At 37.0% G+C, this 25,431-nt stretch overlaps 1 long non-coding RNA gene across 1 annotated transcript in view; it reads left to right on the top strand.

Moving 5' to 3' along the window:
- Nucleotides 1-20,173, top strand: part of LOC134471642 (uncharacterized) — a 179,543-nt gene extending 159,370 nt beyond the window's left edge. Inside the window, exon 5 of the long non-coding RNA XR_010041150.1 lies at nt 19,113-20,173. This is a non-coding gene — a long non-coding RNA (uncharacterized LOC134471642). The remainder of the gene's footprint in view (nt 1-19,112) is intronic.
- The last annotated feature ends 5,258 nt before the right edge of the window (nt 20,174-25,431 follow it).

A 25,431-nucleotide genomic window follows, 5' to 3' on the forward strand; every position in this document is an offset into this window, starting at 1 on the left:
AAATCACCATCTGATAAATTCGATGCTTTTATAGGTAAATGGGTGCAACTAGAAATCACACTCATTAGTGAAATAAATCAGACTCGCACATGTAAATACCATACTGTGTCACTAGTATAAGAAACTGAAAGAGTAAATAAGTTCCAAAAGCCATAATAGACATAGTAAAAGGGAAATAAACTGCTCAAAAGGAAATTATATTATTTGATCAGTCTTGCACGCCTGTATTTGGCAACTTGGGCAACTATTTTGATATTAACAATATGCAATATAACAACCACTGTTAATGTCCTATCATTTGGTTTTGAAATCCTATATTGCTATTGTTTTGTTGTTGGTGGTGTTATTTTGGTTTTGTTGTTGGCTTTTGATTGTTTGTTTGCTTCTTGACTTTTCTGTTTTTTTCTCTTTAAAATAAAAATGTCAGAATCTGAATACACTTTTTCTGATACAGAAAGCTTTTTATGCTATGCCATCAAACATTCTTAAGCACATTACATAATTTGTATCTTATTTTTAAGGCACATTATGTAATTATACAACGTATATTACAAATTCTAAAAATTACGCACACACACCAGCGGTTTGCATTTCACAAGTCTCCCAAAGGTTCCTATGCTATAGGTTTGGTCACAGCCTACAACAATCGGAAAGCGGTAGAACCCTTGGGAGATGGGCCGTACTGGGAGGAAGTTATGTTAATGGGGCACATCCTTAAGGACAGATTGGGAACACAGCTACTTCCATTCTCTTTTTGCATCCTGGCCACTCTGAGGTGAGTAGATCTCCTCTACCATGTGCTCCTCTCATGATGTTCTAGGCTAAAAGCAAAAGGACAGGGTGACCATGGATTGAAATCTATGAAACCGTAAGTCCATGAGCCAAAAATAAATCCTTTCTCCTCTTGATTTTCTCAGGCATTCTGTCCAGTGATGGAAAGATAATCCCCAACACATACACACACATGCCACCCTGGTGGGATGAGAGACGTGAATAAAAGTAGGTAAGGTTCCTACGGGGCCACACTGACATTAGTGCTGGTGAAACTTGGCCTATGTCAACACCAACCTAAGGCCTTTGGAAGCTCCACACCGTCCCCTGGGTTTCCCTCACATTTCTCTCTGTGCATTTCTGTGCCTTTGTATGCTGGACATGTTTCACCTCAGAAAACCCAGATGTAAAGTCGGTGCTTTCTCAATGAGTTCATTCACAGTCAGCTTTGGGGGAATTTTGCTAACTTTATGAAAGTCTAAAGAGCAGAGCAGGGGGTCACTCACACTCCTGCCATTTCAATGGCTCTTCAGTCTTTTTCCTACTAATTCCTGGAAACTTTGACTCCAGCCAACATCTAGCCCCGAGAGGGAAATAAACAGAATAAGATTTTCTGTTCACCATGTTTCACCTGGGTATTTTAAAAATTCAGAAAGCTAATATTCAGAATTTAACAGTGAATATCTTCACACAGTGAAAGCCCAAGTGACTTTTATGTTCTTCATCATATTTCTCTAAATTTCCTGGATGATTTACAAGCATATTCTATTCTATTGCAAGAGAAAAACTAAAGCTACCTCAGTTTTTAAAGAATAGAGGCATAGTACCAATGACAACACAGTATTTCTCTAGATCGCCCAGGCTCACACTGTTGAGATACAGCCCCTTTCAAATTTACCCCAAGTTGTCTGAGGAGTCTCACATCCACCCTGACAGTAGCTTTCTGGCTACGGTATGAGTCCCACCCTGCCTTTCCTAAGGTGATGTACTTACAGGTACCCAAGGAAGTACATGCTCTACTACTGTGAGTAGGTATTCACACATGAGGTGTTGGAGATCTCCGGAGGCTAACATCCCCTATCTTGGCTTAATCTGATCTGCTATTGAGCTCCCTCTTGCAGCTCCCCTAAAGGACACTGCTCCTTTTTGCAGCTGGCAGTGGCATCCTTTCCCCTTTATCTGACTTTGATAGAAAGAAAAGATAAAATATAAACAGATTCATGTTCCAAGCCAGCCCTCTAGTTTTCCCTCCTTCTCAGGTCAAAGATCACTGGACTCCTGTATTTCTGTCTTGGTCGAAATTTCACTGCAAGGCCTTGTCAGGAGGCTTCTTGGAGCCACTGCCCAGACAGCAGATGGACCACCCACGTAGAAGAGACGTCTGCTTATTTAGTGGAGTGGCAGGGGATCAGACAGAAGTACCACAAGTAAGTTTTATGGCTGCTGATCTGCCAGTTCTAGTCTCTTAGACAATATGTGCCAACATAGCCTTAGTGCTCCTGCAGCCCAACCTTGCTAGGGAAGGAGCAGTTTCTTGTAGTCAACCCTGGCAACAGAATCAGCACTGACAACATAAACTACAGCCTCCTATCATGACCTTTGCATAACCTAACCTCAGGATGGCAAATACAGGAAATCTGAGGTCAGTTCTTAAAGGCCAAGTGTACCCAAAGCGACATACTCATTACCTTCCAAAAAGAACCCTTTCAGGATCTGAGGCAAACTGTCTGGTAAAGTCTGGTTCTGGCACGCAGATGTTCTTTATTCATGATATTCATTATTGGTCTGCATGAGTATAAAATGCTTCATATTAATTACCAGCATCTTATTTTATTTTTTAATGTAACACAGGTCAAAAATAATAAAGAAAATATTAAAAACTCTCCTTACTTCCATGAAAAAACTCCAAAATTATATAACAAAATAGAGCATCACAGTGGTTAATATATTGTGTATCATAATTGGTGATTTCTTGTTTTTGTTTTGTTTTTGGTCCCAGGATTGAATTCATGACCTTGCACTCACCAGGCAGGCACTTATGCTACAGAACTAAATCCCTGGCCCCATAACCTTAAAAGAATGGCCAAAATATTACTCAGAGTGCAAATGTTAGGCCAAAAAAAAGAATCACTTACAGAGAAAAAACAAACAAATAAAAGGACAAAACTTTCTTTTCAGCGAACAAAAAGAAACTGATAGTATAAATGAAAGAAACTAGGATATTTCTTAAAATACTTTTGAAACAATGAAGTGAATAATTTGGAGACTTATTTGTATGCCTCCCTACTTCGTATTTATTATGTATATTCATTATAATTATGTATTTTTATATATGTATATATATATTTTGTATTGTATGTATATATTATATATGTATATATTTATATATTTTTTTCTTGTATGAGCACCATGTAACAAACTTGTGTGTCTGAATTATTTCACTTAGTAGTTTTTAAATTGCAGGTGTTTTTTACAGTGTTTTTTTGTTTTGTTTTGTTTTTTGTTTTTTGTCTTTTTCCTTTTTTATCGGTACCGGGGATTGAACTCACGACTACCTGCTTGCAAGGCAGGTGCTTATTCCGCTGAGCTAAATCCCCAGCCAAAGTAATAGTAAATTTTTTTTTATTACAGTGTTTTAAGTTTGTCTTTCTTTATGGTAGAGCAGTTCTCCATTGTGTATAAATGCCACATTTTCTTTACCCAGTCATCTGTTGATGGACATACACAGTGTTTCCGGACTCTAGTTATTACAAACTGTGCTGCTATAGACAAGGGTATTAAATGTGTCTGTGTGGTATGATGACTTCAACACTTTTGGGAAGACGAAGGAGTATGAGTCAAATGCAATTTCTATTTTCAATATTTTGAGGGATCTCCCCGCTGATTCTTACAGTGATCACACAAGTTTACATTTGTGCAAGCTGAGCAGAAATGTTTACTTTTTTCCCAAACCCTAATCAGCATGCTTTATTGTTGGATTTTTTGATGATGGTTATTCTTTCTTGGGTAAGACAGTAACTTAATACAGTTTTAATTTTCATTTCTGTAATGGCCAGTGATGTTTTTTCACATGTTTATAGAACATTTGCAATTCTACTGAGAACAGAGTGGTTTGGCATCACGAAAGAGAAACAGTTCAGGGCAGAAAAAAGACAACAAAAACAAGCAAGAAATGGTGAACCACAGCTCTTTCAATCCCTTATATCTTACCCAGGCTACTTAGAGTGGGTAGCACTCCCAGCCTTAACCCCAGTGCCCTTGACCCAGCATTACACCATGAATCAGTCCCAGCCTCACACAGTCTAGATCAACCACCTCTGAAAAAAAGCTCCATCTATGACCGCATGAGGCTTTGGTGGGACCTCTAGACACAAGCCATAGTAGAAAATGATAAGACACAGAAGCAAGATGCAACCCCAGAGTTACAACCCACTGAAGGTAAGTTCAGGGGACAATGAGGTAAAGGAAATCAGAAGCCACTCATCTGAATTTTCTGAAATGGTAGCAATGTAAGTAACAAAAGAGAAGAATGAAGCTATGGGAAAAAATTATATCAGAAATAGTTTCTTACGTTAAGCAAAAGAGATTACAATCACAGTGAAGGACTTGGTTAGGGAATCTAGAGTAGATACACATAATAAAATAGAGAGTCTTAAGAAAATGATGGAAATGATGAATGTTCAACACATAGGGAAAAAACAGAATCCATAAGACAGATTTAAACAGATGTCTGGGAGATTAAAAATTTTATTGAAAGTACATACCGCAGAATGAAATAGTGTGAGGACAGAGCATCAAATCTAGACAACAGCATGGTACTCACTGATCAAGACCAGAAAAATTTCTTAAAAATAGCCAGGGATAAAAAAAAAATATGAAACAGCTGCAAGATGATGCAAGATGATGCAAGGAAGAATAAGGTAAGATCGGTGAGTCAGTGAAACACCAGGAGATAGCCCAAAGTACATTTAAAAAACTGTAATGGCAGAAAACTTCCTGGGCATGGAAAAAGAATTTGACATGTAGGTAAGTGTGAAATGGAATTCTAATTAGCCACAGTCAAAAAAAGTTTATGCCAAGAAATACAAGTTAAGATTCCAGAAATTCAGCACTAAAACAATATTAAAAGCTGTCAGAGAACAGAAACAAACCTGTCAACACCTGGACTTAGTAAATGTTTGCAAGAGTGTTTCACACCACAGTAACACAATACATATTCTTTTCAGCTGTGCATGGAACATTCTTCAAAATAGTCCACGCACTAGTTCATACAACATGCATGTAAATGCAAAGGAATTGTAACTATGTCATCCATATTATCAGAACATAGAGCAATGATATTTGAAATAAATGGCAAAAGAAACCACAAAAATTACATGAATACGTGGAAATTAAATAACATCTTCAACAACCAATGAGTCACGGGTGAAATTAAGAAATTAAAGAATTTCAAAAATTAAATGATATTGCCAATAGAAAATACTGGAACTCATGAGGCACAAAGGAAGCAGTAAAATGAGGGAAATTTGTAGTGGTGAATTCCCATATCATAAAAAGAATAAGAACAAAAAAAAAAAAAAAAAAAAAAGAATAAGAACAAATAAACAATCTAATGTTGAACCTCAAGATTCCAGAAAAAAAGAAGTCAAGCCCAAAGCTTGTACAAAGGAGGAAATTATAACGACTAGAGCAGAAATTAATACAATCGACTGAGAAAACAATACAAATATCAATGAATGAGTTAGTTTGTTGAATGATTAAATAAATTACAAGCCCTTAGCCAATCTTACCAAAAAAAAAAAAAAAAAAAAAGGAAAGAAAAGACTCAAATTCACGCAATTAGGAATGAAAAGCGTTAAATCACAACAGATCCTACAGAAATTCAGAAGTTCATCACTGCCTACTTTTAGAACCTACACTATAATAAGATGGAAAACACAGAAGAAATGGACAGATTCCTAAATACATATGAATTACCACAATGAAATCAAGAAGACATAAAAATTATAAGTTATCCAATATCAGTCAATGAAATTGAAGATGTAATTTCAAACCTACCAAAAAAAAAAAAAAATAACTTTCCATTTTCTAATGTCCTCTTCAATTTCCTTTTTCAGAGTGATGTAAACTTCATTGCTGAAGTCTTGCATTTTGTTGGTTAGGTTAATTTCTAAGTAACATAAAACTTTGATTTGTGAACATAATTCATTCAAAAAACATACTTCTAATCCAAAACACTTGTATATCAAAGCAAATTTCCCCATAAGAAATCATGGGAATTCAGGTGATTCTTTCCACAACCCAAAATGTTTATATAAAAATGATTACAATGCTGTAACATAATACAAAATAATGAAAAATACAAAACATAAAGAAAAATAAACAAGTTATCCTGTGCTTATCTTTGAAAAAAACTGTCATAGCGATGTGAAGGAGACAAAGAGAGAAGGGAGTTATTCTGTAGAACAACTTTCACTACTATTAACAGAATTTTGGTATCTTTTGGCTCAATGGAATTTTTTTGTTTTTGTTTGTGGTACTTGGAATCAAACTCATGACTTCAAGCTTGCTAGGCAGGTGCTTATGCCACTGAGCTAAATCCTAGGTCCTGGAATCTTTTTATTCGTGCAACAGGAATCTAACCAATGACACTTGCTTTTGTCTCTTTTGATGATTTTGGAAATGTGATATTACAGTGTCTTAACACAGATTTGTCTCATGAACTGGTATAGCCTTATTCAAGTGGTGTTTTCTTCAAAATTTTGCACTGTTTCTCACATTTTACACATCTTCCTAAACTCATTTGAACTGAGGTTTCTATCTACCTTTTTCTTCTTCTCCTTGGCAGACAAAATCTTCTCCATAACCTTTTCTGTTGAGATGCAATCACCTACAAGAAAGGGAAAGAGAAAGACAGAGAGGGAGAGGGAGCAGGAGAAGGAGGGAGGGAGGGAGAGAGAGAGAGAGAGAGAGAGAGAGAGAGAGAGAGAGAGAGAGAAAGAGAGAGAGAGAGTTCTCAGTTATAATTATGTGATGCTCAGCATCATATTCTACTCATATTGCATGATGCTGTGTGTTTATCAAATTAAAATTTCTCAGAATTGGCTGAAGCTGGAAACTGATCACATGTGCAGGGGCAAGGCAAGCTCTGTACAAGAACAAAGAGCATCTGAGGCAAGCCATGTGAAAATCTGTTTCAGTCCAGAGAAGGCTAAGCCCTAAGACAATCCAAGCAATTGGTTGCTAGGCAAAGGGGATTCATGTGACACTAACCTGCCAAATGTATAAATAAATATACTACATTGGTTAACCGGTTCCTTTCCTCCATCCAGAGAGAGGTCTCCCCTGACCTCAGCTTTCTGTTTATTGTCTTTTATATTTATCTTTCCATCCTCTTACCGTCATTCTTCCTGGTAACTTTGAGAGACACACTGGACATGACAGAAAGTTATTAGAAATATTTGCTCATCTTTCAGAACACTCACAGAACAAGCTACTTGCAATCCAAGATTTTACTGCATGTAACTTCACTTCATGCTATTGTGAATAAGATTGTTTTCCTAAATTTTTCCAAGGGAGTCTTATCAGTGTATAGGAACACTAGTGATTTTTGTGTATTTGCTTTACATCCTGATACATTTCTGAATTTAGTTATTAATTCTACGGGTCTTTTTGTTGTAGTCTAAGAAAAATAGCTTCGTTATATTTGTATTACATGGCCATACCATATATACGTTTTCCTCCTCCCTCTGGATGACCTAATTGATATGTTAATCAATGCTCTCCTCTGTAAAAAATTGTAAAATCTTACCTAATTGATATGCTAACCATTGTTGCCTTCTACAAATAACACATGTGGTGCTAAAATAAGCTAACTGGGGTTGTTAATTACTGTTTGACTTCTCTATTCTCTGCTGAGGAAACCAGGATGTTTTCCTAATTTAAACTTGTTTAAAGGGTAACTTGCTTGTATGCAGGGAGACTTGCTTGTTAGCACAACCCTTACCTGATCTTGCTCTTCCCAAGAAATGTAATCTTGCCATGTTCCTCTTCTGTAGTGCGCCCCAGCCCCCGCCTCCTTGCATTGTGAGACCAGCAGCTGTTTGTGGTTTTTACAAGATGAAAGCCCTGACTTTTGTTATAGCCTAAGCCCTAACCACTGCACCTCATTGTCTGTTCTGTACACGTCGTACTGCCTCCCCCTCCCATTTCCCCCTCCTATCTATCTAGGTTAAGTTTCAATCTCCTGAAAGGCCGTAAAAGCCTTAGGTTTCAATTTCTGGTAACCCCTTCCCTACCCGGTGGTCTATCATAAAATGTGCTAATTGTGCTGTTCTTTAAGAAATGCTTAACCTCAAGGAAATTACAGAAAGTTCTGTAAGGCCCAACTGCTATCTAGCTGTGTCAAGAGTTACAACATTTCTGTGGTTTTTAACTTTAAAAGCCCTGACTTTTAGCTGTAAGGCGCACAGTCTCCAAATTGGCTCCTGGAGACTGTGATGCCAGGCCTGGCCTAAAATAAAGCCTTTGCTCCCCAAATTTTAATTTCTTGCTTCCTTGGGTTTTATTCCGGGGTCCGAGATATCACACTTTTGATGGAATTTTTTGAGTCTTATAAGTGGAGGATTATGTCCTCTGAAAATAAGACTTTGTGTTCTTTCCTCTACATATCCCTTTTATTTCTTTCTCTTGCCTGATTGCTTTGGCTAATATTTTAAGGACTAGATTGAACAGGAGTGATGATAGTGAACATCTTTCTCTTGTTCCTGATTTTACCTAGAAAGCTATCAGTTTTCCCCTTTCAATGTGATGATTGTAGTAGGTTGATCATAAATAGCATAAATTGAGTTAAGGTCTTTCTATGCCTATTCTTTTTTTTTTTTTAACATGAATGGATGTTGGATTTTGTCAAAGGCATTTTCTGCATCTATTGAGATGATAATGTAGCTTTTGTACTTTCTTTTGTTTGTATGATGGATCACATTATTGATGTGCAGATGTTGTGCCATCCTTGCATTCTTGGGATCAAGCCTCTTTGGTCATGATGTATGATCTTTTTGATGATTTATTGCATTCTGTTTGCCAATATCTTATTAAGGATTTTTGCATCTCTTATTCATTAGCGAGACTGGCCTGTAGTTCTGTTTTAACATTGTATCATTCTGTAGTTTTGTAACCAGTTAACACTAGCATCCAGGAATGACTTTTGGAGTTCTCTTTCTCTCTTGATTTCATTAAAGAGCTGGAGGGGCATTGTTGCTAGATCTACCTTGAAATTCTTGTAGAATTCAGCAGTGAATCCATCAGATATGGAGCTTTTCTTATTTGGTAGAATTTTTTTATTACTGCTTTGATTTTATTTCCTATTAGTGTATTTTTCAAGATTTCTAAACTTTCTTGGTTCAATTTTGGTAACTCACATGTATCTAGGAATCTCTTATGAGTTATTCAATTTTTGGCATATAGGTTTTTGAGGTAGTTTTGAATAATTTTCTGCACTTTGTATCTGTTGTAATTTTATCTTTTTCATTTCTAATTGCATTGGTTTGTATCTTTCTTTTCTTTGGTAAAATTGACTAAGGCTTTGCCTATTTTGTTTATTATTTCAAAGAACCAGATCTTCAATTCACTGATTCTTTACACTAATTTTTTAAACTTAATTTCATTGCTTTCTCTTCTGGTCTTTATTTCTCCTCTGGTCTGTGAAAGATCTGCATTTGGATTGTTCTGAGGTTTTTTGTTTTGTTTTGTTTTGTTTTTGTCTTTTTTTTTAGGACTTTGAAATGGATTGTTAGGTTATTTATTTGGGCTGGTTCTATTTTTGTGACTTGGAAATTCACAGCTATAAACTTTCATCATAGTACTGCTTTCATTATGTCCCATAGATTCTGTTATGTTGTACTATCATTATCATTTAATTCTGGAAACTGCCTTATTTATTCCTTAATTTCCTCTCTGATCCATTGATTATTCATCACTATTAATTTTCATACATCTTCATACTTTCTGTTAATTCTTTTATACTTAATTTCTAGTTTCATTGCATTGTGATCTGATAATGTGTATAGTACATTCCTTAGAATTTACTCAAGGTTGCGTTATTTCCTAGTAATATTTTGGAGAAAGTACTAAGTACTCCTATAAATAATGTATACTCTGTTGTTGAATGGGACACTCCATAGATATCTGTTAAGTCCATTTGTTCAAACTTTTGGTTGAATTCGAATATCACTGTTAATTTTTTGTTTAGTTGACTTGTCCATTTGTGACAGTATGTATCTTAGTTACTTTTCTCACTGCCAAGACAAAATGCCCAACATCCAAAATCAGAGGGAGGAAAAGTTTATTTGACTCAAAATTTATAGAGGTTTCAGTTCATAATTGGCCTATTCCAAGGTAGGATGCCACATGGCAGAGAGACAACAAAAGTGACAGATGACTACAAAAGCAACAAGGGAGTGCAAGACTAGCCTCTTTATGTCCTTATATTATATCTGGTCTACCAGGAGTAGGGTGGTTCCAATCCAGTCAGTGGGAAGATCCAGCAATCACCGACTCTTAATTCCAGCACCCGTAATCCCACCATTTGACTTCAAATTAATCACACATTTTAGATCCAGCCACCTCCAAAAAACCATGATCTCATGAAGGTTTGGGGGAACATCTACACACAAGCCATAACCATCTACCACAAATCACGTACTATTGCAGTCCTCAGTATAATCAGATTGATGTTTGTCTGATCTTTTATGGCCATTAGTGTTCATTTTACGCAATTGGGCACACTGTACTTTGGGGTATTCATGTTTATAACTGTTTTCTCTTCCTGTTGAATTGTTCTGTTAATCAATGTGTAATGTCCATCTTTGTCTCTTTTGGCTTTTTTAATAGTAGGATGGCTACTCCTGCTTGTTGCTGCATTTCTACTGCATGGAGTATTGTTTTCCGTTCTTTGATTTTTTTATTCTGTGAATTTTTTCCTGTTAGATGTGTTTTTGTATATAATGTGTTACTTAATTTTGTTTCTTGATTCATTTTGCTAATCTTTGTCTTTTAATTGGAGCACTGAATCTGTTTACATTAAGAGTTGTAATTGATAAGTATCATCTTTTTCATGTCATTGTATTATACTTTGCTTTCCTTCCTTCTACTTAACTGCTAGTGCTATATGATGCATTCATTCCATTGCACCTTTTGACATTATTAGCTTCATTGTCACAGAATTTCCTTGACATTGTTTTGGAGTTTTGGTTCGGTAGTCATGAATTTCTTTACGTCCTCCGTATCATGGAAGTATCTTATTTTTCCAACAAGTTTGGAAGATAATTTTGTAGCATACAGCAATCTAAGTTGTAGGCTGTTTTATTTTTAGCTTGAAACACTTCATTACAAGATGTCTTTGCCTTTAAGGTTTGTGTTGAGAAGTCTGATGTAACTCTAATGGGTTTTCCTTTATAGGTGATTTGTTGCATTTCTCTAACAGCTTTCAAGATTAAACTGTTGCACTGGATTTCTAATATTATTATTATGTGGCATGGAGTGATAAGTTGCTTTCCTATTAAGGCTATTCAGGGTTCTGTCACCTCACTTATCAGTGTTAAATTCTTTTCCTATGTCTGGAAGGCTATCTGGTTACTTATATAAACAGAATTTTTATGCCCTTTATGCTGTCTTCTGGCTTTTCATTGATTCCAGTTACTTTCACAGTGTTCTGCTTTAGTCATCTAGCAGCTGTTTGATCCATTTTTCAGGCTCTCATTATTTTTAAAGTATCTTTCATTAATTTACTAACTATATCCCTGACACTACATTCTCACATTGGTTTCTTCTGCTCCCCATCCTTTCAGTTATATTTTTAATGCAGATTACTGTTTGAAACCTTTTTATAGACTACATTCTTTTCTATGGTAGACCTTTATTTTTCTTTAGTGCCACTGATTTTTTTTTATTAGTGTCTTCTCTAGACTTGCTGATTGGATTTTTTTGAGTCATTATCTGCTTAATTATATCTTCTTGGACTTCACCAAGCATCTCCTTAAAATGTGTTGTTTCCTTCATGAATACACATTGAGACATTTCTGCTGTATGCCTTACGATTTCCTCCCCCTCACCTGGATTGACTTTGAGGGATTTGGGGCTTGTAGGGAACATTTTTGTTTCATTGTTTTCTCATATTTCTATTTTTTGTTTGTTTGTTTTTTGTGCTGGAGTTTTCAGCTGCTTTGTCCCAGTGCTGTTTGTCAGTAATGAGCCACAGTCTTATGACACTCAGATAATTCATATATTGGCATACAGAGAAAATCAATTGACTGTGTGAATTATGTCACCTTGGCTACTATAGTAGAGTCAGTGACAACAATGGAATTAAATAGAAACTGGATACTGACAAATACTAAGAACCACTCACAAACCACTAGCCAAATCAAAAAGATCTGTGATTTTAGTATAGCTATGTAAGCAACTCAAATAGTGACCATAGTAATTCAGACCACTAGTTTCTGCTGGATGTAGAGAGCCATGGAAAATCTCAAGCAGACTACTGGACTGAATTCCATCTCCTTCATATCTAAAAGTTACATCCACCAAACTTGGCATCCCATACACAATAAGTCCTATAATCTTCCTAGCCTGAGTTTGAACTGCTCAGAGGGCCACAGGAAATGACCATCTAGCCCTCATTTAGGGAGAAGGCTCTGCTGGCTACCTCCTTCTTTATTGAAGTTTCTCCCTTCATTCTTTCTGTGGGCTTCAATTCTTGTTTCAGATCCTTCCTGGGTCCAGTGAACTCACTTCCCTCTTTCTTGTCTTCCTGGTGTTGCAGTATTCCAGCGCTGCACGGCAACTCTCAGAGAAGTTTTTTTCTGCTGCTTACCACTCCGCCATCTTGGTGCTTATCTCCTAGGTATTGGTCTCATTCTGAGTCAGTTCAGTCTTTGGCCGTCATCCCTGCTTAGCATCCTCTGAGGGGGCAGAGCAGGGCCTGTCTCTTCACTCACATCACACATAAGGCTCTAAAGTGTCAGCAGTGAGAATGAGTGGGGCCTGTCTCCTCACTCATGGGGCACATCAGGCTCCAGTGTTGCTGGAAGGGAGACAGGGCACCAATATTTTACAAGCAAGAGAATTAAAGAGAAAAAGACTTGTGCACAAAAGCTTTATTTGTAATTGCCCAAACCTAGAAACAATCCAAACATCCATTAACAAATAAATGGTAATATAACAAATCAATGATAGTAAACAATAAAAACCAGTGAATTATATAGACTGTATGCTTGAATCTTAAGCTCAGTATGCTGAATAAAGAAGCATAAAACAAAAGCTTCTCATTTGTAATTCCATTCATGTAATAGTCTATAAAATGCAGACTACTCAATAGTGATGGAAAGCAAGTCAGTGGCTTGGGGGTAGAATAAAGGGAGACACTGATTGCAAAGGGGACAAAAGAAATATCTCATATCTTAATTATGTTGATAGTTTATGAGTGTATAGAGACATCAAGGCTCGTGAAATTAAATATACATACTTTATTTTATTCAATATATGCCTCAATAAAATAGAAAATTAAAATGTTCACAGTATTTATACTGTCTGATATTATTTGGTTTATATTTGACTTAAATTGTCACATGCCAAAAATCACAGAAAACGTATAGCAATTACCCTTCAGAAAGGACACACACTTTCCCACATGTCACAAGTCTTGTATTTCCTACTCTCATTAAATCTTCATTGTCATTTATGTATTTATTTATTTGTCATTTATTTACCATTTACTGAGAATGTAACACACACAGACTTTATACTAGGTATTAGCAATACAATAGTGATGAAACAGGCAAAAATGCCTGTGAACATGATCACGTTTTCATTTTAGTAAACCTTGAGAAAGACAGGTAAAGATTAAACACAGTAAGTAGTAAAACATGTAATATATTAGATAGAGACCAGCATTAAGGACAGAAAGTCAGGAGGAAGATAAAGTTCCAGTGCTAAAACATTAGGACTGATAACCATGTTACTGAGCTCTTGTTCGATCATAGAGCAGAAGGGTTTGTAGTGTCACTTTATGAATGTCATTCTAAATGCTTTAATTCCATAACATGAGCAGCTACTTCTGAGATGACAATGTGTAGCTTGTCAACCAGCAATTTCTTACTGTTTGTTTTTCTGTAAGTTTGTATCATTTCTACCCTTTTTTAAAATCTCCATGTATTCTTTTGTTTCCTTTTCTTTAAATTAAAAAAAAAAAAAAAACATTATCTAGGGAGCCGAGGAAGTGAGATTTGAGAAGAAACCTGAAGAGGTTGAGGAGTAATCTGCACAAATGCCAGAGACTGACCCTCTAGCCAGAGACACAGGGCACGTTCCCACCCTTTGTCTTCCATCAGCAGACAGAGGTCTCGTGGAGTCTGGCGCGCAGCAGGAGATTAGATTAGAGATATAATTGCAGAGATTTTCTAGACTTCTGGACTACTGAAAGGAATTTATCATTACTAGTGAGATAAGCCTTGCAGGGGTTCTGTTCATTGTAATCATGCTAGAGTTGCTGGGTTTAAAACTGTACGTTTAAAAACAAAGAGAAACATTTTTGCAATCCTGTCATGATCTGGCCACTAGAGACATCTAGTCTTGCAATTCCTGTCATAATTTATCTGTATATCATGGTAGAGAAGAAAATATTTGACTTTGTCTGACCTGCTGGGCAAAGTCAATCATGCTAAAACTAGCTTTCAGAAATATTTCTCCTTTATTTATTTAGGTCTTTTTGAGACAGAGTCTTGCTGTGCAGTTCAATTGGCTATGAACTCACTTTGTAGCCCAAGCTGGTCTTAAACTTGCAGTGATCCTCCTGAGTGTGAAGATAGCAGGCAGGCACTGTCTCACCCAGTTTAGGAATATGTCATCTATGGTGGTCTCCTTTCTTTAGCTTTTCAGAATTTGATCACGTGACTATTCCCTCGCTCCTTCCAGCACCCCTTTCCCTTCCTCCCCCTGATGTTGCCTAGCCCTATCATCATTTAGTGTGGCTCTTACCACTGGAGAGGCCCGGTGCAGACACATTCCAGGGCAGTGAGGAGGAACCATGGCACACATGCCTCAGCAGGCTGTTTGTATCACCAAAAGCTCTCAACATTCGCCATTGCTGTTCTAGGTCCTTTCCTGAGCTACTTCAGGACCTATGTCATTGATATTAAAGTATAAACTCCCTGGAAAAGGAATTTGGACTACTCTAAAATTTATTCAACCACCACACCTGACAAGTAAAGTCTGTAAATGAGTCTCCTATAGGAAATGAACTTTGACAACAAAGAAAGCAGGTTCATCTCTTATCCCAAAGAAAACTTCTGAAGCTAGTTCATCCAATAAGAAAAAGCTCTTATTCATGAGGTTAGGGACAAAAATTGAGGCTGAAGAATTATATTTGATTTTTATAAGGAAAGAAATTTGACCAAAAGCATTCTGGTGAAATCTAATTTGAATGAAGGCAAATTATATCAAGGTAAGTCTATCAACATAGATTTCTTTCTAAATTAATACCTTTAGTAATTGAAAAAATTAATTATTAATTACTTAATTAAATTATTAATTAATATCAGTAGAAAAAACAACTAGAATTTAGTTGATAGAATCAGAAATCCACATATCGGTGTTAAAGAACCTTCAGGAGCTTGTGGTTAGGTATGTGTCAAAAAGGCTAAAGGTGTGTCAAAAAGGCTAAAGTAATACAGCTAGAAGGTGGAACAGATGCATTGCTCCGTACTCCTCCCTCTAGGACTAGCTAAGCCCCATGGACATTACATGTAGAACAAATAGAAGAATATTCTGAAAGGTAAAAGTAAATGTACAGACCAGTCAGGGTTTTTAGACTCTTAAAAACAACCTGGCATTGAGTTCCCTGGGATTTTTTTTTTCTTTGCCTTATATATTCTGTGCTGGGTGCAGAAGAAGACTATAAGACAGAACACTAGTGGGCACAGACACCAAACAAACAAACAAAAAGAAGAAACCCAAGGAAGCATTAGTTAGTAACATAGAACAGTTTTAGTAGTAACCACCTAACTCCAGCCAAGTACTACAAGGAAAATTTGAGTGCTGTACAAGGAGAAGCTGAAGCTGGAGATCATTCCTCTGTGCAGTCCGAAACAAGAGTGGAGTGAACAAAGAGGCCCTGAGGCAAGGACCAGTTAAACAAGCTGGTCTAGTCCAGAGAACACCAAGCCCTCAGGCTGCCTTGCGTGCAGATTGGCAGGCAACACGGTGTCATGTGACACTAACTTGCTGAATGGGTAAATAAATGCACTGCATTGGTTCAGGGGCTCCTTTTCTCCTATCAGGAGAGAGAGCTTTAGCAGATCCCAGCTTTCTTCACGCCGCCCTTCACAGTCCTCACCCTAAGAAATCTGAGAGCCATGTGGGCTGTGACAGTTCAATATGGCTCCAACCTGTTCACAAAAGCCTGGTGGGGACCTTGACTGCTACCCTCACAGAGTGACCGTGAGGCACCATCCTCTCTTGATGGAGGGGTGCGGGTAACTGGGAATCTGTATCTCTGCCCTGCTGGCAGTAACCAGGCAGTTCTGCCTCTTCTGCTGGTAAGGGTTCAGAGAAAGCCTGCTGACAGATGAGAATTAAATAAGATCCAAGCCTTATAATACACAAATACAGAATCTAAAAGTCACTCATGATACCAAAGCCAAGAAAATCTCAATTTAAATGAGAAAAAACAATAAGCAGATGTTGTCTTGGTCTGTTCTTGACTGCCATAACGGAAGACCACTGACAGAATAATCTGATAGATGGAAATCTACTGGCTGATGGTCCAGAAGGTTAGGAAGTCAGTAAGAGGGCTCAGATTCCAGTGAGGTTCTTCTTGCTGTCTCCCCAAATGGCAGAAAGACAAAGCAAAAGCCAGGCACGGTGGTGCATGCCTGTCACCTCAGCACTTCAGAGACTGAGACAACACGGTAATCATGAGTTCAAGGCCAGCCTGAGCTGCATAGTGAGACCTTGTCTCAACAACAACAATAACAACAGCAACAACAACAACCACAAAGGGAAAGAGAGGGCTGATAAGAAAACACAACTGCTTGCATGAGGAGGCCAAATGTCTCCTTTATTTAGTCTTTTTAAACAAAGAACTGAATCCTGAAATAATGGCATTAATCCATTCATTAAAAAAATAGATAATAGAAAAAAATAGATCGCCAAAATTAAATTACCAATGGATCCATAATTGTAGGGAGTCATTGAAGCTGGAAACTGATCCATTGAAGAACAAAGAGTGCCCAGGGAAAGCCACGTGAAGAAGCTGCTTCAGCCCAGAAAAATACCAAGCCCCAAGACAATCTAAGCAATAGGTTGCTAGGCAAAGGGGTACCACATGACTTTGTGTTGCTAAATGTATAAATAAATGCACCTACTGTAAGGGGGAAGTTCCTAGCCTCCCATTGGAGAGTAAGGGCTCCACCTGCCCCCAGATTTTGTCTCTTCTTTATTTTCTCATCCTCTTGTGGTCCTTCACTCCAAGAATCTCAAGATCTGTGCAGGTTATGGCACGTAATAAAATATCTAACACCTAAATCACTGGGCCTTGAAGGAAAAGAAAAAAAGAAAGAGAATAAAAAATATTCAAACAAATAATGACTGGGAAATATTCCAATTTTGGAAGAGATATAAACCTATAAGTTTAACAATTTACATAAGTTCCAAATAGTATAAGTCCAAATAAATTCCTACCAAGACACATTATAGACAAACTTTTTAGTTTGCAAAAATTCAACTTTATTTAGACTCACAACTTTCACATCTTTAGATTCAGAGCACATAGGACTAAGATGATTCATATTAAATTTTGTATGTTTTTGGCTTACAATGCTGGCACAAGTACATTCCAAAATTATCATCAAAACCTTATTTTTTAAGTTTTGAAAGCTTAACTGAAATAGGCATAGTACTCCATCCCACCCTGTATTTCTACTTTCACATTTTACCTAAAGATATTGCACTCATTAGATGCATAGAGATTGTCAAAGTATCAGAGCTAAAGACAAAGATGATCAATTTCTGATGGTTTGATTTTGTGAAGTTACAATGATAAGAAAATGACATACATCTAGGAGGCAATGTCTTTCATTTTCAAAAACTAATGCTTCACTGTGACAGAGATAAGTGCTATGTTAATTTTTTCATGATGTGAAGGAGAAGTATTGATCTTGTTAAAACCAATGCCAGTGGTGTAAAAATTCTATAGCAAATGCTCTTTCTGAAAGTCAGTTTTGCTTTGTGGATAGATTAGTGCATCCCATCATATGTGATAAAGGGGATGGTCCTGGTGGTCTTTGGTAAGGATTTCACACAAGCATTATTTTGTAGTATGTGTTGTAAAAGAGAAAATATGATCAAAATTTCTGAGCAAAAAACATAACCACTTAGTAGGAACAATTACATGGGAAGACTTACTCATAATAACAAATAAAAATTTGCCAAAATCATAAACTTGACTTTTCACACATCATTTGTAATATTTAGTTTGGAAATTAGCTAAAAGAACAGATAAATGCTTGAAGGAAAATTGAACAGCAAAACATGCAGCCAAAAGTTGCATTTGGATGCTTTGTCCTGCTTGAGATTGAACACATGGCCCATCACAGACATATGCAGTGCCTAAACTGTCATACAGAAAACTCATCTTTTTCTATTAAAAAAGATGGATTATGTATAATAAGAAACATACACAGACTTTTCAGTGTCATGGAGCATGCCTGTAATCCAAGGTAATCAAGGTGCTGAGGCAGAAGAAACAGTTCACTGTCAACCTGGAGAACTAAGTGAAAATGTCTCGAAATAGAAATAAAAATGCCAACAGTGTGGGTTGGAAGAGCCTCTTCTAGGCATGTGAGAGACACTGGGTTCAATCCTAAGAACTGGAAGAAAAGTGGACAAGCTTGCCTTGTGGCATTGATAGAATAATCCTTGTATCACTGAGTAATTTGAGGAAAATAAAATTTCCTACACCACGCTGGACACAGTAGCACATGACTATAAGCCCAACTCTGGGAAAAGGGAAGAGGAGGATCAAAAGTTTTGGGTTGGCTTGGTCAATTTAGCAAGATCTTGTGTCAAAATTACATACACCTTTATAAATATGATTAAAACACAAATATATATATCAAAATACATTAGTATACAAGGATAGTAAATGTTATGTATGATTACAGATGTAGAGAAGATGTAGAAGCCCCTGGGTTCAATCTCCAGCACAGGGGGGAGGGGAATCTATACACAACTCATGTACTGTTGCTTAAATAATACTTAGCAAAAATTTTTATGTTTATTTTCAGGAGTAAAATATCCATGATGCAGAGATGAACTTTAACAAGGAGCAACTGACAAGGACAATGGATATCTTTTCCCTCTCCTTCAACTGGGGTATCTTCTGCTGCATCTTACTCAAGTTACATTACATCATTCTCTCTACAATGTATTACTTACATTCATAGAATTTCATGGGATGGATTTTCAGTGGTCTTGGACAGTATCTGTAGTAACTGCCAACTGATATTTTTGACATGCAGAGAATTTTATCCAGTGTTAATTCTTTCATGTGGGCCAAGTAAAGTCTTTTGAAAAAGTAATATACTTATGGGATTTCTTTACATACTTATTCATTTAGATCTGTGCATAGAAGCAAGATGAATAAGTTCCCCATCCCTTACAATAATGCCAATTCTCTCCACTATTCATGCTCACACATTGTAGACAGAAGATGCAGTAATGAAGGTTTTGCCATTCTATATTTAGCATTTCTTTTCATGTATTGAACACAAGTGGAATGTATTCAGAGAGGTAGAATGAGCTAAGGCTTTTTTATGTACGTAAGATCTTCTCTGAATGTTTTCATGTTTTTTGAAGGAAATTGGAACATCTGGAGGTTTTTCGATTGATTACATACACAGGATTTCTGAGTACTGTAAATTCTTATCTGCAATACTTAGAGGAACAAAGGAAGATTTTACTGTATTGCTCATGTAAGTAAGGTTTTTACCCACTATAAATCCATTTATGTATTAGAAGAGTACTTGAAAAATTGAAGAGTAGCACATTGCTTATAGATCTCTCCAATGTGTACTTAAAGGGAACTGGAATGTATGTCGAGTTTTCCCACACTGCTTAGCTTTATGTGGCTCCTCTTGTGTATGAATTCTTTCATGTACTTGAAAGGTAGGGAATGATGGGAGGCTTTGCTTCTTTTCTTATATACCTGGACCTGAGTCATTTCATGTCTAAGAAGACTGGAAACTCTGAAGGCTTTCCCAAATTGCTTGCATTTATAACGAGTGTCTCCAGTGTGAACTTGTTTGTACACTATTAAGGAATTGGAATAAATAAATGTTTTCCCACAGTCATGACATACATAATGATTCTCACCACTGTGAATTCTTTTATGTACTTTAAGATATATGGGGCATCCAAAGGTTTTCTCACATTATTTATATGCACATGGTTTTTCTCTACTGTGAGCTGAGGTAAATCCCAGGCCAGGACATTTTCAAGATGAAGGGAAATAGAACTTTTCATTAGCAGACTTACTCTTTTTTTAAAAGAATGGTGACAATAAATTTTGAGATATAAAAGAAACGATAAAAGAAGAAATCTTAGAATTCCAAAAAGGAATAAAGATTAACAGAAAAATGAAAATATGGATAAATACAATAGACTTTCCTTCTTTTGAGTTCCTAAATTATGCCTGGTGGTTGAAGCAAAATTTATAACATTATCTGTTATGATAAACATATAGATAGAAGAAATGCTTAAGACAGATATACATGGGAGAGTCAAAGAACTGAAAAGTGGTAAGGTTCTATACCTCACATGAACTAGAAACATGTTGACACAGTAGACTATGACCATGTCTGTATGAATTATATAATAAGTGGAACAATCACTATAAAAATATTTGAGCAGGCAACAAATACCAAACAAATGCTAAATAAATCAAAATGGAATATGAAAATTTTTCAGGTAACACACAAAAGATAGACAAAGGAAAACAGAGAGCTGAAAAAACAAAGTAATATATAAACACAAAAATGACAGATTCAAATCCTAACATATCAATATTTTTTAAATGCATAGGGATGGGCTAGATTCTGGCCCATATTCTTCAGTAGCCTGTTATTCTGTATACTCTAAACCTTAATTTACTAAAATGAACGCTTACATTCTCAGACTCATTCAGAATGCTTACGAGCACATTTTATTCTATGATTTTTTTATCCCTTTGACTTGTCACATGTTTGAAAATGTTCTTCAAAGCCACAGACCCTGAAAAGAAACAATTAGTCATATATGCTTTCAAATTAACTGAAGCTATCATATGATATTCTGTACTTCTTCTAAAACTACATGTTTCAAATAGTTCAGAACTAAATTAGCTGTTTTTCTACCCTGTCTCTGCGTCCTCGCTGTGTATGGCAAAAATGTTATAATAGTACCATGAAGAAGTTCTCTAGTTGGCTGTACATACCAGTCTATGTTGTGGTTAGAAATGGAAGGAAAGCTGACATAAGTCCCTCTGTTGTTCAAAACCATCTCTCCTCTCTCCTGTAATCTCTGAGATGAGTGAGCTAATTGTTAGAGTTCTAATCTTTTGCTTTTTTCTTTTCTTTTTTTGAGATGCAGTTGCACTATGTTGCTTAGGTTGGTCTTGCAGACTTGGGCTCAAATGATCCTCCTGCCTCAGCCTCCTCAGCTAGGACTACAGGCCTGCACCCTTGTGCCTGGCTCTGGGCTCTGGATTCGTTTACATTAAAGGAGATTGTGTCTAACTTGTGTATTAAATAAACACGAATGTGTAGGTGCTTACTACAGTCACTCCTCTGTATCTGTGGGCACCATATCCACACATTCAATCAACAATGCATTGAAAAATAGTTTGATAAATTGTGACCATTAGTCTTCTCGTATTAGTACCTACTCAATACAGTATAACAACTATTTACATAGCATCCTATTATATTTGATATTTTTTTTTTACAGTTTAAATCTAGATGTCTCCATAAACCCTCATAGGTGGGGTCATTCAGCCATAGGTGGGGTTTTGGGGAGGTGATTGGATCATGGCGGTATAAGGCTTATCAGTGAATTAGTCCACCAGTAGGTTTATGGTTAAATGTAATACTGGGAGACAAGCCTGGTGGAAGAGGTGGGTCATTGAGGGTGAGACCCAGAGGGTGTATCTCCCAGCTTCTTCCCTTGATCTCTCTGTGCTGACCATCCCATGAGCACTTCCCTTCTGCCGTGCCAGCTGTCTTGTATCCAGTCAACTATGGACTGAAACCTCTACAAACTTGCAATCAAAATAAACATTGCTTTATTTAAGTTATGGTGCAGGGAGGGTATTGTGTTCCAACAATAAGTAAGTAACTAAAACAGATTTTGATACCAGAGAAATGGATTCATTGCTCTGATGCTGCCTCACTATGTGGTTCAGAGCCTTTTGGAATTGTTTCACAGTACGAGTTTGTCAAGATTTGGAGATGCCAGCCAACACCCTAGAATAGTAAACCAAGCTTAATGGAAGATCGTGGTTCAGTTTTTGACCAGGATGTTGACAGTGATGCAACCAGTGAAGACCAGGCTCGAGGTTTCAGTCGGGAAGAAGGACTCCATTGGCAATGGGCTCCAGGCCATGTGTGTTGTGCTCTGGCAGAAAATTTTCCTGCATTTCACTCCTGCCAGTGACTTTCTGGGAGCCTGAGATTATAGAAAGTGGACTAATGGACCTTGTGGAGGGAAATGTAAGGCAGCTAAACATTCAGGCTGTGGTTTGGGCACTGTTGGAAGCTTTTAGCCAATGTCCACCTGAGAATCAAGAGCAAACTGAGTAATTTTAGAAGTTTTGAGTTTGACCAGAAAGGAAACTCCAATAAAGTTGTCACCTGCAAAGGTAAAACAGAGGAGAACATTGCTGTACAAGATTAGCATTAGAAAGAAACTAAATACTTTGGAATAGGACAACAGGAAAAGTGGCTAAAGAGCATTGAGGAACCATCATGGTCCCATCTTTGAAGACTCAAGATTGAAAAAGTTAAAGGCTGTGTTTTGAGAAGAGAGCTTTCAGGCACTATTGAAAAAGCGCTGCCTAAGGAGCTGATCTCCAGGATTCAGCTTGCCTTTCCCAGCCAGGTAGGCAGTTAGATGCTCCTGCAACCATGAACAAGATGCAAAAAGGCTTGGAGGCTTTTCTAGCTGGCAACAGATCTTGGTGTCACTTATGCATTCTAGTTTTACACACATGCAGAATGCAAGAGTTGTAGGATCAAGGACACTTCTCCTCAGATTATGGAAGGAGATCTGGAAGGCCAGACAGCATGCTCCTGAGAGGACAGAGGGTGAAACTGTGGAATTGAAACCAGTACAGTAGAGACCCCAGGATATTGGAAAGCAAGGAAGTTGGAAATTGTGAGGAAAATCACAAGAAATGAATTGAGTAAAGCCAACATCAGTTGTATGCCAGTATAGATTCAAGCTCTTGCCTTGTAAGTGCCTTCTAATACTAACTTGATCATGATCCTGGTGGGCAGTTTTGATTTTTTTCCCCCAGAAAACTCTTAAAGGCACCTTTAGAATGCAATAGATAAATTAAGTCCAAGGCCACTTTCTACCAAATTTTAAAAGTTGACTACGTATTCTGTTTCTCATAAAGAATTCTGAGCAGCTTCATTAGTTAACATAAATTATTAGAGTTTCACAGTGATAATAATATTAAGATAGCTCAACAGAAAATGACCAATATAGGAAGATGAATATAAATCTTCTTTTGTTAACAGTTTGCATAGAGCAATTGAAGACCAAAAATTAAGTACTGATTATAAAGTAATTCAAAATAATCTGGCCCAAAGGAATTAAAAGTTCAGAATCAGTTTACTTTGCCTTTCAGTATTACAGGTTAAAGATATTATAATTCAAAACTGATTTTTTGCCTAATAGTCTGATTATTAATTTGTATACATGATAATTAACTTTATAAGGACTTATAAACAAATGAATCCAATGGTGACAAAATAAAAGGGAGATACAGGAGAAAAAAAATTGAGATCTGTTATGTACATGTACCAATTCCCAAGAATGAATGTAATCATTATTGCTGCAAACATATACTAATAAAAGGTTTTTTTAAAAAAAAAAAAAAAACTGTACCTCCTCAATTTCTTATCTTGTTTGATTTGTGTAGAGGAGTTCTCCATCTCGGATAATGCTATAATTGTTTCAGCAGCTATAATTTAAGCTGTCCCTTACCAGAATTAGTGCAGTTCTTTAAAAATGTATTATTTAATATTATAACTTTCACAAACCACTCTTGAAAAAAAGTTCAATGAAACAAGACATGTAAGGATATCAGAGAACTGGCTCCACAGCTCCCAAATTTAGAAAACCACTCCATCCTCAGGTCCTAGGGCAGTTAGCCCAGAACAAAATTATATTTCCAGAACTTGGTGATTAGTATAAACTCTAAAACAAAGGGCTGTCAAAGACCACAGCAAAGACTCTGCAGTACTGAGGAGGGCTGAGTTAAAGTTAGAGCACTTGTCTTGGAAGCACTAGACCTTGTGTTCAATTCCCAGCATTGAAAAAGAAAATTTTCCCCACTGAGAAAAGGAGACTCTGTCTTTACTTGATCTATGCCAGTCTGACAGAGTTTATGCCAATTATGCAGAGGCATAACCTGTCAACTCAAAATAGAGAAACACCTCTTGGTCAGAGATTTTAACCTTCTATTTTTTTTTTTTTTTTTTTTTTTTTTTTTTTTTTTTTTTGAGACGGGGTCTCACTATGCAGTTCAGGCTGCCCTTGAGCTCGCTTTGTAGCCCAGGCTGGTCTCAAACTCACAACGATCCTCCCACCTCAGTCTCCTGAGTGCTGGGATTACAGGTGTGAGCCACCACGCCTGGCTCTAAACCTTCTATTTTCCAGACTGAGAGAATAATTCACCTCTATACACTGACTCCTCTCATAAGAGAGTAGTTAAGCTATTGCTGTGTTGATCAAAGTCTAGAGATTTATCCTAGTGGTGACATCTCCAGTCTCATTTGAGGTATGTTTCTTTCTTTCTTATCTAGTATATTTGAAACTTATTATTCCCCCTCCCCTTTGAATTCTGTGTTTGTGGTGTTTTGAAAACAAAAGGGGAAACCCAGAGTCAAATTAATGTGCACAATACAAACTAGAGCATAGGAAGTCAGGAAATAGTTCTCAAAGGGGAAGAGAATCAAGAGATGATGGGAAGAGAGGGAAAAAAGGAATAAGGAATGGTAAAAAGGAATTTGGGGCAGGATGACTGGGGGAAAGCCAGACACCAGCCCTCTCCTGTGCCATTTGCAAACTATGGGAGAGGAGAACAAGAAGTCGACAAGAAGCTAAGCCCTCCTGTGAGTTGGTGTCATGTGGGAGCTGACTGGGGGAGGGCCACAGCCAAGTTCCCCCCACCCCAGAAGTGACTGGTTGACCCAGAAAAACACAGACTGTGATGATAGCTAATGAGGTAAAATACAATTTAATGTTTGTAGTGTTTAGTGTTTCACTGACTTTGCAGGTCTAAAGCCAGTAATCTGATGATCTGTTCAGAGGATAACAGTACACAATGAAGCATGTATGGGG

Source organism: Cavia porcellus, unplaced genomic scaffold (assembly GCF_034190915.1).
Source record: "Cavia porcellus strain 051 isolate PalLab524CR breed Dunkin Hartley unplaced genomic scaffold, mCavPor4.1 scaffold_19, whole genome shotgun sequence".
In the NCBI taxonomy this organism is placed as follows: Eukaryota; Metazoa; Chordata; class Mammalia; order Rodentia; family Caviidae; genus Cavia; species Cavia porcellus.